This window comes from Sapajus apella, unplaced genomic scaffold (assembly GCF_009761245.1).
Source record: "Sapajus apella isolate SASKATOON/1434 unplaced genomic scaffold, GSC_monkey_1.0 scaffold7, whole genome shotgun sequence".
NCBI lineage: Eukaryota > Metazoa > Chordata > Mammalia > Primates > Cebidae > Sapajus > Sapajus apella.
The window spans coordinates 8,327,138-8,341,537 of NW_022436947.1; the positions used below are offsets into that span (position 1 = coordinate 8,327,138).

General features: G+C 36.0%; 1 protein-coding gene across 4 annotated transcripts in view; it reads right to left on the minus strand.

Moving 5' to 3' along the window:
* The window catches only part of EXOC4 (exocyst complex component 4), an 805,456-nt gene that overhangs the window by 726,080 nt on the left and 64,976 nt on the right, over nt 1–14,400 (minus strand). The window lies entirely within an intron of this gene.

The following is a 14,400-nucleotide window of genomic DNA, read 5'->3' on the forward strand; positions in this document are numbered from 1 at the left end:
ACAGGCACATAGACCAATGGATCAGACTAGAGAACCTAGAAATAAACCCAAATATAGCCAGCTGATCTTCGACAAAGCAAACAGAAACATAAAGTAGGGAAAGGACACCCTGTTCAACAACATATACAAAACAACCATGGAATACTACTCAGCCATAAGAAGGAACAAAATAATGGCATTCACAGCAAACTGTATAGAACTGGAGACCATTATTCTAAGTGAAGTAACTCAAGAATGGAAAACCAAACATATGTTCTCACTTATAAGTGGGAGCTCAGCTACGACGACACAAAGGCATAAGAATGATACAACAGGCCAGTCACAGTGGTTCATACCTGTAATCCCAGCACTTTGAGAGGCTGAGGCAGGCAAATCACCTGAAGTCGGGAGTTCAAGACCAACCTGACCAACATAGAGAAACCCTATCTCTCCTAAAAATACAAAATTAGCTGGGCATGGTGGCACATGCCTGTAATCCCAGCTACTCAGGAGGCTAAGGCAGGAGAATAGCTTGAACCCAAGAGGTGTGGGTTGCAGTAAGCCAAGATCATGCCATTGCACTCCAGCCTGGACAACAAGAGCAAAACTCCATCTCAAAAAAAAAAAGATACAATAGACTTTGGGGACTGGTTGGTGGAGGGGGAGGGACGAGGGGAAAGGGATAAAAGACTACACCACTGGGTACAAGGTACAGTGTACACTGCTCGTGTGCATGTACTCAAATTTTTTAGTGGTAATTTCACCAAAATCTCAGAAATTACCACTAAAAAATTTATCCATGTAATCAAACACCACCTGAAAATATTGAAAAAAAAAAAAACAACTGAAAAAAAATTTTTTTTAATAAAATAAAATAATGAAAACTACAGCCAGGTGCAGTGGCTCACTCCTGTAATTTCAGCACTTTAGGAGGCCAAGGCAGGTGGATCATGAGGTCAAGAGATGGAGACCATCCTGGCCAACATGGTGAAACCCCATCTCTACTAAAATAGAAAAAAATTAGCCGGGTGTGGTGGCGTGCATCTGTAGTCCCAGCTACACGGGAGGCTAAGGCAGGAGAATCGCTGGAACCTTGGAGGCAGAGGTTGCAGTGAGCCAAGATCATGCCACCGCACTCCAGTCTGACTATAGTGCAAGACTCCGTCTCAAAAAAAAAAAAAAAAAAAAAAAAAAAAAAAAAAAAAAACAGTACATATTAGTGTCTTTGGAGTATTTTCAAAGCAGTGATTAATGAAAACTTATCACTAAACATTTTTATCAGTAAAATGAAAAAATTAAATACATGATTTAAATATCTAGCTCAAAAATTTTTAAGAGTAACAAACCAAAAGAAAGCATAAAGACAGAAATAATGATAAAAGCAAAAAGTAATGAGATAGAGAACAGAAAACTAGTAGAACTAATCAATAAATCAAAATCCTGGTTATTTCTCTTAAAAAAAGAGAGAGATAGAGAAAGCCTAACAAAATAGACATACTGCTAGCACGTTCACAAAGATAAGAGAGAATACAAACAGAAAATAGTAAGAAATGGGCTGGGCACGGTGGCTCGGTGCTGTAAACCCAGCACTTTGGGAAGCCAAGGCAGGTAGATTACTTGAACCCAGGAGTCTGAGACCAGCCTAGGAAATATAAGGAAACTGTGTCTCTACAAAAAATGCAAAAATCAGTCAGGCGTGGTGCCACACACCTAGTCCCAGCTACTCGGGAGGCTGAGATGGGAGGATCAGCTAAGCCTGGAAGGTTGAGACTGCAGTGAACCAAGATCATGCCACTGCACTCCAGCCTTGGTGACAGATCGAGACTCCATCTCAAAAAAGAGGGGTAGAGGGGAGAAGGAAATACATGAAAAATTTGAAAGCCATAAGAAAATACTTTGTAGCTCTCTATATAAATTCAGTTGAAAAACTAGATGAAATACGTAATTTCCTACGAAAATACAGATGTTAAATTACATCTCACTAGAGACAAAATGCTTAAAAAGACCAATTTGTACAGGAAAAAGAAACAAAAAATTATAAAGAAGAAAAAAAGTGAAAATGTTAAACAGTACCAAACACAAATGGTTTCACAGAAAAATTCCCAAACTCCAAATTGTCCCAATGCTCCATAAACCATTCCAAGCCTTGAAAATGAAGGAAACTTTCTACTTCTTTTTATGAAGCAATTACACTGAAACCAAAATGTGGTAAGGTTTAGATCATTCATATAATATCACAATATCATTCATATACTATCACTTGTGAACATCAATGTAAAAATACTAAATAAAATATTAACAAATAGAATTCAACACCACATTGACAAAACAGTATACCATGGTCAAGAGACATTTACTTCAAGAATGAAAAATTGGCTCAATATTAGGAAATCCATTAACATAGCATATTAATACATTTAAAAATAAAACATGACCAGGCACAATGGCTCACGCCTGTAATCCCAGCACTTTGGAAGGCTGAGGTGGGCGGATCACGAGATCAGGAGATAGAGACCATCCTGGCCAACATGGTGAAACCCCATCTCCACTAAAACATACAAAAATTAGCTGGGCGTGTTCGTGCGTGTTTGTAGTCCCAGCAACTCCAGAGGCTGAAGCAGGAATCACTTGAACCCCGGAGGTGTACGCCAGCCTGGTGACAGACCACGACTCCATCTCAAATAAATAAAATAAAATAATTGAAAAAATACATATTTCACCAAAATATATAAAAATAAACCTTAAGCATATAGAAATTGTTCAAATCCCATACATAATTATGGAAATAAAAATTAACACCGTGATAACATTTTTTACTTATCAGATTGGCAAAAATTGTAAAGTATAAAAACACATTGTGTTGGCAAGGCTGTGCGGAAACAAGCACCATGATGCAACGGTGGTGGGAATGCAGAGTTGTACTACTCCCTTCGGGGGAGAATTTGGCAAGACCTAATAAAACTATGTATGAGCAAAGTAACCCAAAGTGGATCAAAGACCTAAATATAAGACCTAAAACTATAAAACTCTCAGAAAACAACACAGGGCGTAGGCCTCATAACATAGGATTTGCAGGATACATAGGATTTGCAGGATATGACATAAAAAGCACAGACAACAAAAGTAAAACTAGACTATACCAAAATTTAAAACATCTATACATCAATGGACATAATCAACAGAGCAAAAAGGCAACCTAGGAAATGGAAGAAAATACTTGAAAATCACATATCTAAAAACGTGTTAACATACAGAGTATATAAAGAGTCTCTACCATTCAACAGTAACAAAAACAAATAATCCAATCTTAAAATGGGCAAATGACTTGAGGAGATATTTCTCCAAAGATGACATACAAATGGGCAACAAGCACATGAAAAGATGTTCAGCATCACAAATCGTTAGAGAAATACAAATCAAAACAATAATCAGATATATGCCCATACCCATTAGAATGGCTACAATCAAAAGAAAATAATACAGAAAATGACTAGTGTTGACTAGGATATAAGAAGTGGAATCCTTGTACATTGTTGGTAAGAATATGAAATGGTATACCTGCTGTGAAAACAGCATGGCGGATCCCCAAAAAATTAAATATAGAATTATTATATGATCTAGCAATTTGAATTCTGGGTATGTATTCAAAAGAATTGAAAGCAGGATCTCAAGGAAATACCTGCACACTCACGTTCATAGTACCATTATAACAATATCCAAGTGTCCATCAACACATGAATAGATAAACAAAATGTAGTATATATACAGTGGCATAACTATTCAGCCTTGAAAAGGAAGGAAATTCTGATACAGGGTATAACATGAATGAATACTGAAAGTATTATACTAAGTGAAATAACTAGTCGCAAAAGACAAATACTCCATGATTCCACTTATATGAGGTATCCACAGTAGTTGAATTCATAGCAACAGAAATTAGAATGGTAGCTGCCAGGGGTTAGGGTGGGGCGGACCAAGAGTTGTTAAATAGGCACACAGTTCCAACTTTGCAAGATGAGATAGTTCTGGAGATTTGTTGTACAACAATGTAAATATACTTAACACCACCAAACTGTCTACTTAGAAATGGTTGACACAGTAAATTTTATGCGTGTTTTAAAACATTTAAAAAAATTTCAAGCTATTAAAAAAGATTCCATGCATATGGGCTTACCTTCTGAATCAACCTAAATGCCCATCAATGACATAATGGATAAAGAAAATGTGGTATATATACACCATAAAATACTACATCACCAAAAAAGAACGAGATCATGTCCTTTGCAGGGACATGAAAGGAGCTGGAGGCCATTATCCTTAGCAAAGTAATGCAGGAACAGAAAACCAAATACCACATGTTCTCACTTAGAAGTAGGAGCTAAATGATGAGAACACATGGACATATAGAAGGGAATAATGAACACTGGGACCCACTGGAGGGTGGAAGGTAGGAGGGAGAAGATCAGGAAAAATAACTAGTGGGTACTAGGCTAAATAACTAAGTGATAAAATAATCTATACAACAAACCCCCATGACACACATTTACCTGTGTAACAAACCACATATGTACCCCTGAACTTAAAGTATAAAAAAAAAACAACAGAACATGGTTGAACTATGATAAATCAACCCAACAGGGTACTATGCAGATATAAAGAGAACACTAAAGAATGAGTAGAATTTCTATGAACTAATAGAGAGTGATTTCCAGGATATATTATAGAGTGAAACAGCAAAGTATAAAGGAGTATCTACAGTATTCTTACTCTTCATGTAAGAGAGAAAGAATTTAAGAAAAAATACATTTAACTCCTTGCTTGTGCAAAAAGAAATACAGGAAGGATAAAGCAGAAATTAATGTGATTGATGACCTATAGGCATAGATAGATAAAACAGGAAGGAGATTGGGAATGGGATAAAAGATAGGGATGGAAAAGCGACACTTGCCTGAGTGCTTTGTGTGTTATAGCTCTAAAGCTTAGAATGTGATGTTTCCAAGGTCCCCCCACAATAAATACTTAAAATCAACTGAGATCTAGGAGAACCCGAATGAAATAAAAACAGTAAGAAATGAACCCAAATGTATTGCAAATAAATAACATAACAGTAAGTGAGTGGGTTGGGGTCAAAAAGGAACTAACCTAAGTAACTGGATTTTGACTATTTGGACTAAATATTACAAGCCTTCTAATATACAAATTGAACTGCATACAAACATTGTACTCAAGTTTATGAATTTGTTTTTCACTGCCCTGAATTGTTTTTCATTGGATAAAAATTGTGAAATTATTTTATGAGTATACTAGGATTACACAAATAAGTTGCTTGTTAAAAGAACCACGTTTCTCACTATTGAAAAGAGCTAGAAATAAGGAAAGGAAGAAGGCTCAACTGTACTGCAGTAGTTGACATGGAATTGGAGTTGAACTCATGTTTTACTTATAATATACACACAGTCAGAAATAAACAGACACAGATACAGAAATAGATACACATGTGTATGTATATGTTTCTGCCTATACATGTGTATGGTGTACACAACTATACACATGTAATATACATAAGCAATGCACATACCTATTTCCTAGCTCTGTCAGCTAAGAGGTACTACAGCAATGACACACCAGCAGCAATGTATTCAACTAGAATACAGATCTAGGTTTCAAAATATCATTCTCCAATTAAAAAAAAAACCAGAGCTCCTTAGAGAAATGGTTGATTCTAGGGCAAAAGGAGGGGAAGTACTAGGTGAGTCTGAAATGTCTTGTGGTACCAGAACGTAAAGAAGTTTTCAAAAATGGATGGGGACATGTTGGAACAACCCAGGAACCAACCAGAAGGAGCTAACAGTGGCCAAATTTGGGACAATTTGAGCAATAAATAATGACAGTACTTAATTACAAGTCATAGAAAAAAGTAAATATCCATAAATCTTTGCTGATTTAAACAATTAATGAATATAGAAATACATGAAGACACAGCTCTTCATCACAGTAAAATTTATTAGTAAATGAAAAAAAAAGACAGAAAAAATCATGATTTGGCCAACATCTGATAACTGCTATAGGCAAGAATCATACATTGGAATGTGTACTACATTTGAAAAATTAAAGAATAGACATTTGATAACTTTAAAATATCCCTGTAGCACAGCAGATGCTCAAAATAAAGCTTCCTACCCAGCAGAAGAGTAAATAACCAATCAAAAATGAAAAGGAAATATCATACTTGATGACATTTTGGAAGCATTTCCATTAAGGGCAAGACTCATACTATTGCCTCTACCATCCAAGTTATACTATAGGTTCCCAGCTACGCAAAAATTAAAAACAAATAAATACAAAGGACAAATAACTTTTAAATCTTTAAGAAAAGGAGACAACACTGTCCTTAACTGCAGACAGACACTGACTGTTTACATACAATATTAAGGAAAATATACAAATTTTTTTTCAAATATTCTATTAGAACTCTGAAAATAATTCAACAAAATTGGTAGATACAAGATCAACATGAAAAAATTAAACTTTCCAGAAGTATAGCAAAATATAAAATGTAACCCAAAAAATCATTCATAATAAGAACAAAAAATACAAAGTACTGACAAATACATCTAATAAAAGATAAGCAAGACACTTATGAATCTAAAGAATTAAATGGAGAGGTTATCTTAAGTTTATAGATGGGAAGACCCAATAAATCCTCTGTAATTCTATAAATTAAATAAAATTTCAATCAAAATCTCAACAATGTTGTCAATGGAACTTGACATCCTCATTCTAAAATGTGCATTGAGTAAAGACCCAAGAAAAGGACAAAGAGTATTGAAGGTGAACAAATGGGAATACTTCCCTTGCCAGGTATCAAAATAAACCATAAAGCTATAGATCACAAAACAGTATGGTATTAGTGCAGAGACAAACAACAGCCCAGTGGAACAAGAGACTATAAAAACCCGCATATGTGAAAACAAGACAAAAATGGCATTAAAAATTACTAGGCTTCCTTGTACTGTCTTTGCTACTTTTCTGCCAATTAAAAACTATTCTAAAATAAACAGCCTAAGAAAAATTTTAAAGTTATTGGGGAAGGATAGTCTATCAGAATATGCTGGAATAACTTACTAGGCATAAAAACACAAAATTCAGTTTCTGATAAAATAAAAACAAAAATTCCAAATAGCTTAAGAGAGCCAAGTTTAAAAAGCAAACCTGTTGAATAGTAAGAAGGCATAAGCAAACTCTTTTATGAAACCATATAGGAAAGAATTTCTTTTTTTGTTGTTGTTGTTGTTGTTGTTGTTGTTGTTGTTTTTGAGACCAAGTCTTGCTCTGTCACCCAGGCTGGAATAATGCAGTGGTGCGATCTTGCAATCTTGGTTTACTGCAGCCTTTGCCTCCAGGGGTCAACCAATTCTCATGCCTCAGCCTCCCAAGTAACTGGGATTACAGGCGTGTACCATGCCCAGCTAATTTTTGTATTTTTAGTAGAGATGAGGTTTCAACACATTGGCCAGCCTGGTCTCGAACTCCTGGCCTCAGGTGATCCGCCCACCTCGGCCTCTTAAAGTACTGGGATTACAGGTGTCAGCCACCAAGTCCAGCTGAAAGAATTTCTTAAGGCAGGATAAATACAGATTACACAGGAAGATATAGATGAGTTTAACTAATTAAAATAAAATATAAAACATTTGTAGAACAATAACATACATAAAGACAAGCTGTAACTAGAAGATATTTGCAAGCAAACTATTTAAAGAAAAATGACTACTACACACTTAATTTCCATACACATTAATGAGCAAAAGAAATGGCATAAGAAAAACCTGGGCAAGCAACAGGTCATTTACAAGAGACCTAAATGGTCCATATACCTGGAATGCTGCTCAATACCAGTACAAACCAGAGAAATACAAACTAAAGGCCAAGCGCGGTGGCTCACGCCTGTAATCCCAACACTTTGGGAGGTCAAGGTGGGTGGATCATCTGAGGTCAGGAGTTTGAGACAAGCCTGGCCAACATAACAAAACCCTGTCTCTACTAAAAGTAAAAATCTTAGCCAGACATGGTGGCAGGCGCCTGTAATCCCAGCTACTCAGGAGGCTGAGGCAGAAGAACCGCTTGAACCAGGGAGGTGGAGTTTGCAGTGAGTCAAAATCACACCGCTGCACTCCAGCCCACTCCAGCCTGGGCAACAAGAGCAAGACTCTATCTCAAAAAACAAAAAGAAAAGAAAGGAAATGCAAACTAAACAACAACAAATTGCAAAAATTAAAGTCTAGCAAAACCAGTATAAACGCAAAGAAGCAGAGAAACAAAAGTTGATGCCCTATTTATAGGAATCTACACTGGTATAATCAGGTTTTAGAAGCAATTTGACAAGCTAAGTTTAAAATGTATAACATTCCTACACATATACACGTGCATCCTAAGTGTAAGGCTTCTCTGCCTTTTCAGCATCATGGCACAAATGGAAAATAATAGTGCTCACACAGCCCAACGGGGAAAGTGGAAGTGGCTGCATTTGGCTAGAAATGACTTGCCTAGGGATTCAGACTGCCTAAGACCCAACTGACTGCCCCAAAGGCTGAAGGGTTCAGTACTTCAAATGTATCTATAACCCATTCTCAAGAAATCAGTGGTTAGGAAATTCTGTCCTACAGAAAGTAAGTACAAGAATATCCACTGCTATAATGTTCATAATAATGAAAAACTGGAAACAACTTATATCTTATATATCTACAGGAGAAGGAACAAATTGTGGCCTATTATATAGTAGTTAAATTTAATAAACTAGAGCTATATTGTAACATGAAAATGTTTTTAATATGTTGAATAAAAAACCCAAATAGTAAAATGATGTATATTCTTTAAATATGACTCCATTATACAATTTCCTTAAGCCTTAAAATATTCAAAACAATGTCGTTTAAATATATATAAACAATAAACATTATTTATATATAAGTATACACATACGCAAATATATAAATTATATATATACAAAGTACCACCTATACATAAACATATGTAGTAAAAGTATCAGAACATACACAAAAAGAGAACAATTTCAAAATAGCAATTACTTCTGGGGTAGAAAAGAGGGGAAAGGATTCATGCACTCATAAAAGGTATCTGCAACGTTTTAATATTTTTTTAAAAAGAGAATCTGAAGCAAATATGAAAACAGTAAGATGTATTAATCTAGTGGGAAGTGTATGGGGTGACAGAGAATATTGATCTCTGAAATATAAATGTAATCTTCATATGCCATAATACAGATTTATAATCAATATATTTTAAATAATTAATAAACTCTGGCCTTGCCTTATTTTTACATTTGGAAATAGTTGAACTATTAATTCTATTATTCTATTTTGTCTCCCTGGTATATATTCTTCAGCTGTACTTACAAACAATAATAGAAATCAACAAAGATATTTAATAATAGCAAATGCAAGATCAGGAATAGTTGACTTAAAATGCCACGAGAGGCCCAGACCTAAGGACAGAAGTAACTCAAAAAGTGTTATATTATTTTGGAGAATCGGAGCTTCACTACCACCTATATGTGAATTCTAAGAGGAGAAATATCATCTCCCCCTATGTTAAAGAACTCTTTAAATATCAGATACCAAATTCTTAAGATATATATTAAGTCTTGGAACAAGACTTTATGGAATAAAATGTACATCAAGAACACAGCAGCAAAAAAAAAAAAAAAAAATCATTTAATTTGTTTTCTCTTTAGGTTTTTATTGCTGAACCTATGCCTGTACCAAAAATAAAAGAACTAAGAAGTCCAGTTTCATTTTAGTCATACTCACGCAATCCCAGCAGAAGCATGAATAAAATGAATAAAGAGGCCACAAATGAAATGCCTGTGTACCCTGGGAGTAACTGCTCAGCCAAAATGTTCCAAAGGCAGTTTGCCAAATGAAAAGGCATACTGGGAGTCCAAAAGCTTAAACCAACATTTTACTACAATTACTGGCTTTTCTCCACACCTCTCCCATCCTTCTACCTAAGTTATAGTTGAACCACTACATCTAAATTAGATGTCAGTTTCTCTGTACATTACAAAATACTGTGACTGAGGAGAATAAGAGAAAGGCTTGCAAAATACATCCCCTACATATTTACACTGGGAACAGCATGAGGGCAGGCTCCAAAACTACCATCTTGGTTGAACCTGGACCAATCACTCAACCTCCCTAGATTCAGCTTCCATATCTGTAAAGTGATTGTAAAAATAATACCTGATTAACTAAAATATAAGTAGTTTTTCATATATTTATTAGCATAGGTTTCCCCTTATCCAAACTGACTGTTCATAATTTTGCCTATTATCCTATTCACTTGTTTTATTGATTTATAGAGGTTCTTTACATATTCTAGATACTTAATCTCCATCAGAAAAATGCCAGTTTTTCCATAAACAGGGGCTCTTCTGTGAGTTGTCCATTATTTGCTCAGTTCTTTATTATGTCATTTATTTTCTTCATTAATATGTAGGAAAGCTAAGTGGATGCTAATCATTTTTCTATTAATGGGTTACTTGCTTTTACCAACCTGTGCTTGGACTTTGCATTTTGTAAGTAAATGTTTTATATCTGATCATATACTTAAATTTAATAAACACAATAATTATAATAGTAATCACATAATACCTGCCCTAACTATCTCATAGGACTGTTGCATTATTTAAATGATATATTTTACAAACTATAACTTATAAACTATGATTTAAAAAAAAAAAAAAACTCTCACAGAAAAGTCACCCACAATTCTACCTCAAAATAGGACATGTGAAAAACAATTTGTTTGCAAGCAATCAAAATTCTCATTTAATTAATAATAACCTGAAAGTTCTCAGGAATCACCTTCACCCTTAATTTATGGTACCCCAATGGGAGATGCATACTACCCAGGGATTCCCTACTGGAACTTCCTCTATAAAAGTGTCAATTCGAATGGATTACACCCTCAATCTTACTGTTTCACAAAATGAGAGGGGAGCTTTAAGAGCCTATGTTAAATTCCCTGCTGAAAACGGTTACTACTTTCTAGGCTGATTTGCAGAGCACTTCACAAATAGACTCTTAGGACTTACAGTTCATTATTAAGAATAAGAGAAAATTACTGCTTTTTATTATAGTATATTTCATCAGCCCCATACTTTTATATGTATTTAGTAACATTTTGTGCAGTTCTCTACATAATTTACATCCTCCTCATTTATACAATTCCCTTTAATAATGTGATCCAGACTAATAGTGTCCTAAAGACTAGACTGCAATGACTTAAAAAGATATCACTACGTAATTTGAAGAAAGTCAAATTTTTTACACTTGCTCCTAAAGATAAGTCATAAAATGGGCAGTGTGGAGTGTGGTATACAGAATAATGGTTGCCTAAAGATATCCATGTCCTAATCCCTAGAACCTGTGATTAGTCACATGGCAAAGGAGACTGCAGATGTGATTAAGGTTAAGGACCTTGAGATGGGAAGAGTAGCCTGAATTTTACAGGTGGAGTCAATCTAATCACATGAGTCCTTAAAAAGAGGAAGGTGGTACAAAAGAGTGGGTCAGAGAGGGGCAACATGGGACAAATGTGACCCACAAGTGCAGGTTTTGAAGATGGAGGAAGTGGGCCATGAGCCAAGGAATATGGTAGCCTCTAGGAGCTGGAAAAGCAAGGAAACAGATTTTCCCCTAGAGCCTCCAAAAAGGAACACAGCCCTGACACCACTTTGATTTTATTGCAATCAGATTTGTGTTAGACTTCTCGCCTACAAAACTGTAAGATAATAAATTTATGTTGTTTAACCAACTGAGTTTGTGTGCATAGAAAATAAATACACAGAGGATACCTAGCTTGTTTTCAGCAAAACCAACTAGTTAGAAGAGCATATCCAACCTGGCTCTGAGCTGAAATCACAACTACTTGTCAACTGTGTAAACTTTTATCAATTATAAACTTCCCTGTGTCTCAGTTTTCTCATCTGTAAAACAGGACTAACAATATCCATCTCACAAAGACTGTTGAAGGACTAAATGAGTTGATTCATGTAAAGCATTTAAGGCATTGCTTCACCATATAGTAGGCACTAAACACATATTAACTTCTGCTATTACTGATTTTAATCAATAATATATTTTTAACTACCTTCTTTTTTGGTCCCCCACCAAAAAAAAAAAAAAAAAAATCACTAGATGAAGTCTTCAAAATAGTCAAGGAAATGAAGCCATCTAAAAAGAAATGTCTGGCCGGGCGTGGGGGTTCACATCTGTAATCCCAACACTTTGGGAGGCCACAGCAGGCAGATCACCTGAGGTCTGGAGTTTGAGACAAGTCTAGCCGACATGGTAAAACCCTGTATTTATAAAAAATACAAAAATCAGCTGGGTGTGGTGGCGCATGCCTGTAATCCCAGCTGCTCGGCAGGCTGAGGCAGAAGACTCGCTTGAACGAGGGAGTCCAAGGTTGCAATGAGCCGAGATCACACTACTACACTCTAGGCTGGTGACAGAGCGAGACTCTGTCTCAAAAAAAAAAGAAGAAGAAGAGATGTAACAAAATTAGTTTCTACTGAAATTTGCTGTAATTGGCATATTTCACCTTATTTGATATTTATACAACATTCATTTGCAAAGCCTGCCCTGTCATTTCTTCATAAATAATTAAATTTTTTATTTCACTTGGCCACTGTCTTGGCAACATTTACATAAATTAATATAACCAGGCTAAGCAGTGATGATTCACATTATAAAAAAGCAAAGATGTAGTAATTGGTAATTTCCATGAAAGGCAGAGATAAACTACAAATCAAACGTATAAATGCATTTTGTTTCATAATTCCACAGTCTACAACAGCTCAGAGCAGTGTTAAAACTCAAAAGCAACACTACATCAGAAAGAGGGAGAAAACAAAACCTTTTTAGCTCCAAGAAGAGGCTGGAGTACAAACTTCTGTAAAGAATCATAATAAAAATAAATGTTTGCAATTTTTTAAAACTCAGCTACTAATTAAACTAACAAAGGAAAATCTATTATAAAATTCTATACTTTCCTGTAGTTAAAGTAATAAACTTCAAGGTCCGAAGCCTAAATAACCCTAAAATAATTTTAAGTGGTATTTTAAAGGCAACAAAATATGCACCAACAATATATTATTAAGCTCTCAACAGAAACATTTCCAATTAGTTAGACAAAATGTACTGATTTAATCCAAATTGTTTTTCTATTTTTTCCACCCTTTCATTATCTCAAGCTCTACAAAACTAATAAGAACTGTAAGAACTAATTTTTATCCGAAAAGACAACGATAATAAATATTACAATTTCTTTGAAAAGCAATGAAGATTTTGGCTGCCACAAGAAAGCACCTGCGAGGTATCCCACAAAAGACATCCAGTCTTCTTCTCCCCCAACCCAAAGCTACAACAGCAGAGAAACTTTCTGCAGAGGCCCAGTAGCTCTCCAAGGCCAGTTGAGCTAAACCCTCTGCAAAGGTAGGTTTAAGACAAACCACCAGAGTCTCCTAAAACTTTGCATTCAGACTCAAAGTGTACCCACCAGCCCTCAACCTTAAACATAACCCCAAAATGGCTTGGTCTTGTTCAACAGGATATTCGATATCCCCAAAGAAGAAAATATAAGTTTGTAGATATTTCCTCAAAGTGTGTTACAGGTATGACTGTGTGTGCACACGTGGATGCATGCACATTTAGGAGTGGAGAGGGCCTAGGACAGAGGTCACACACTCAAAAGCTCCCTAGGACCAGAAATTGAACGTAATACATGAGACAGTTGAGTAAAAGCTACTAGGAGTAATAAAGATTATAGCACAAAGGAAAGCACAAGCTCTAACAAAAAGTATTCAAAACTCAACTTTAAAAAAACAGTGCTGGTGGCCCAGGTGTAGTGCTCACGCCTGTAATGCCAGCACTTTGGGAGGCCAAGGCAGGCGGATCACTTCAGGCCAGGAGTTTGAGACCAGCCTGGTCAACATGTTGAAAACCTCGTCTCTACTAAACACACAAAAATTAGCCAGGCATGGTAGCGGGTGCCTGTAATCCCAGCTTCTCATGAGGCCAAGGCAGGAGAATCCCTTGAACACTGGAGGTGGAGGTTGCAGAGAGCCAAGATCACGCCACTGCACTCCAGTCTGGGCAACAGAGCAAGAGTCCATCAGAAAAAAAAAAAAGGAAAGAAAGGAAGGGAGGAAGGGAGGGAGGGAGGGAAGGAGGGAGGAAGGGAGGGAGGGAAGGAGGGAGGAAGGGAGGGAGGGAAGGAGGAAAGAAAGAAAAGAAAAGGAAAGAAAAACAGTACTGGTCAAATAAAACACAGATGCAGCTCGATTCCCCAGGCAGGCCAGGTTCAGCTGCCACTTTTCAACCTTGATAATGCAACAGC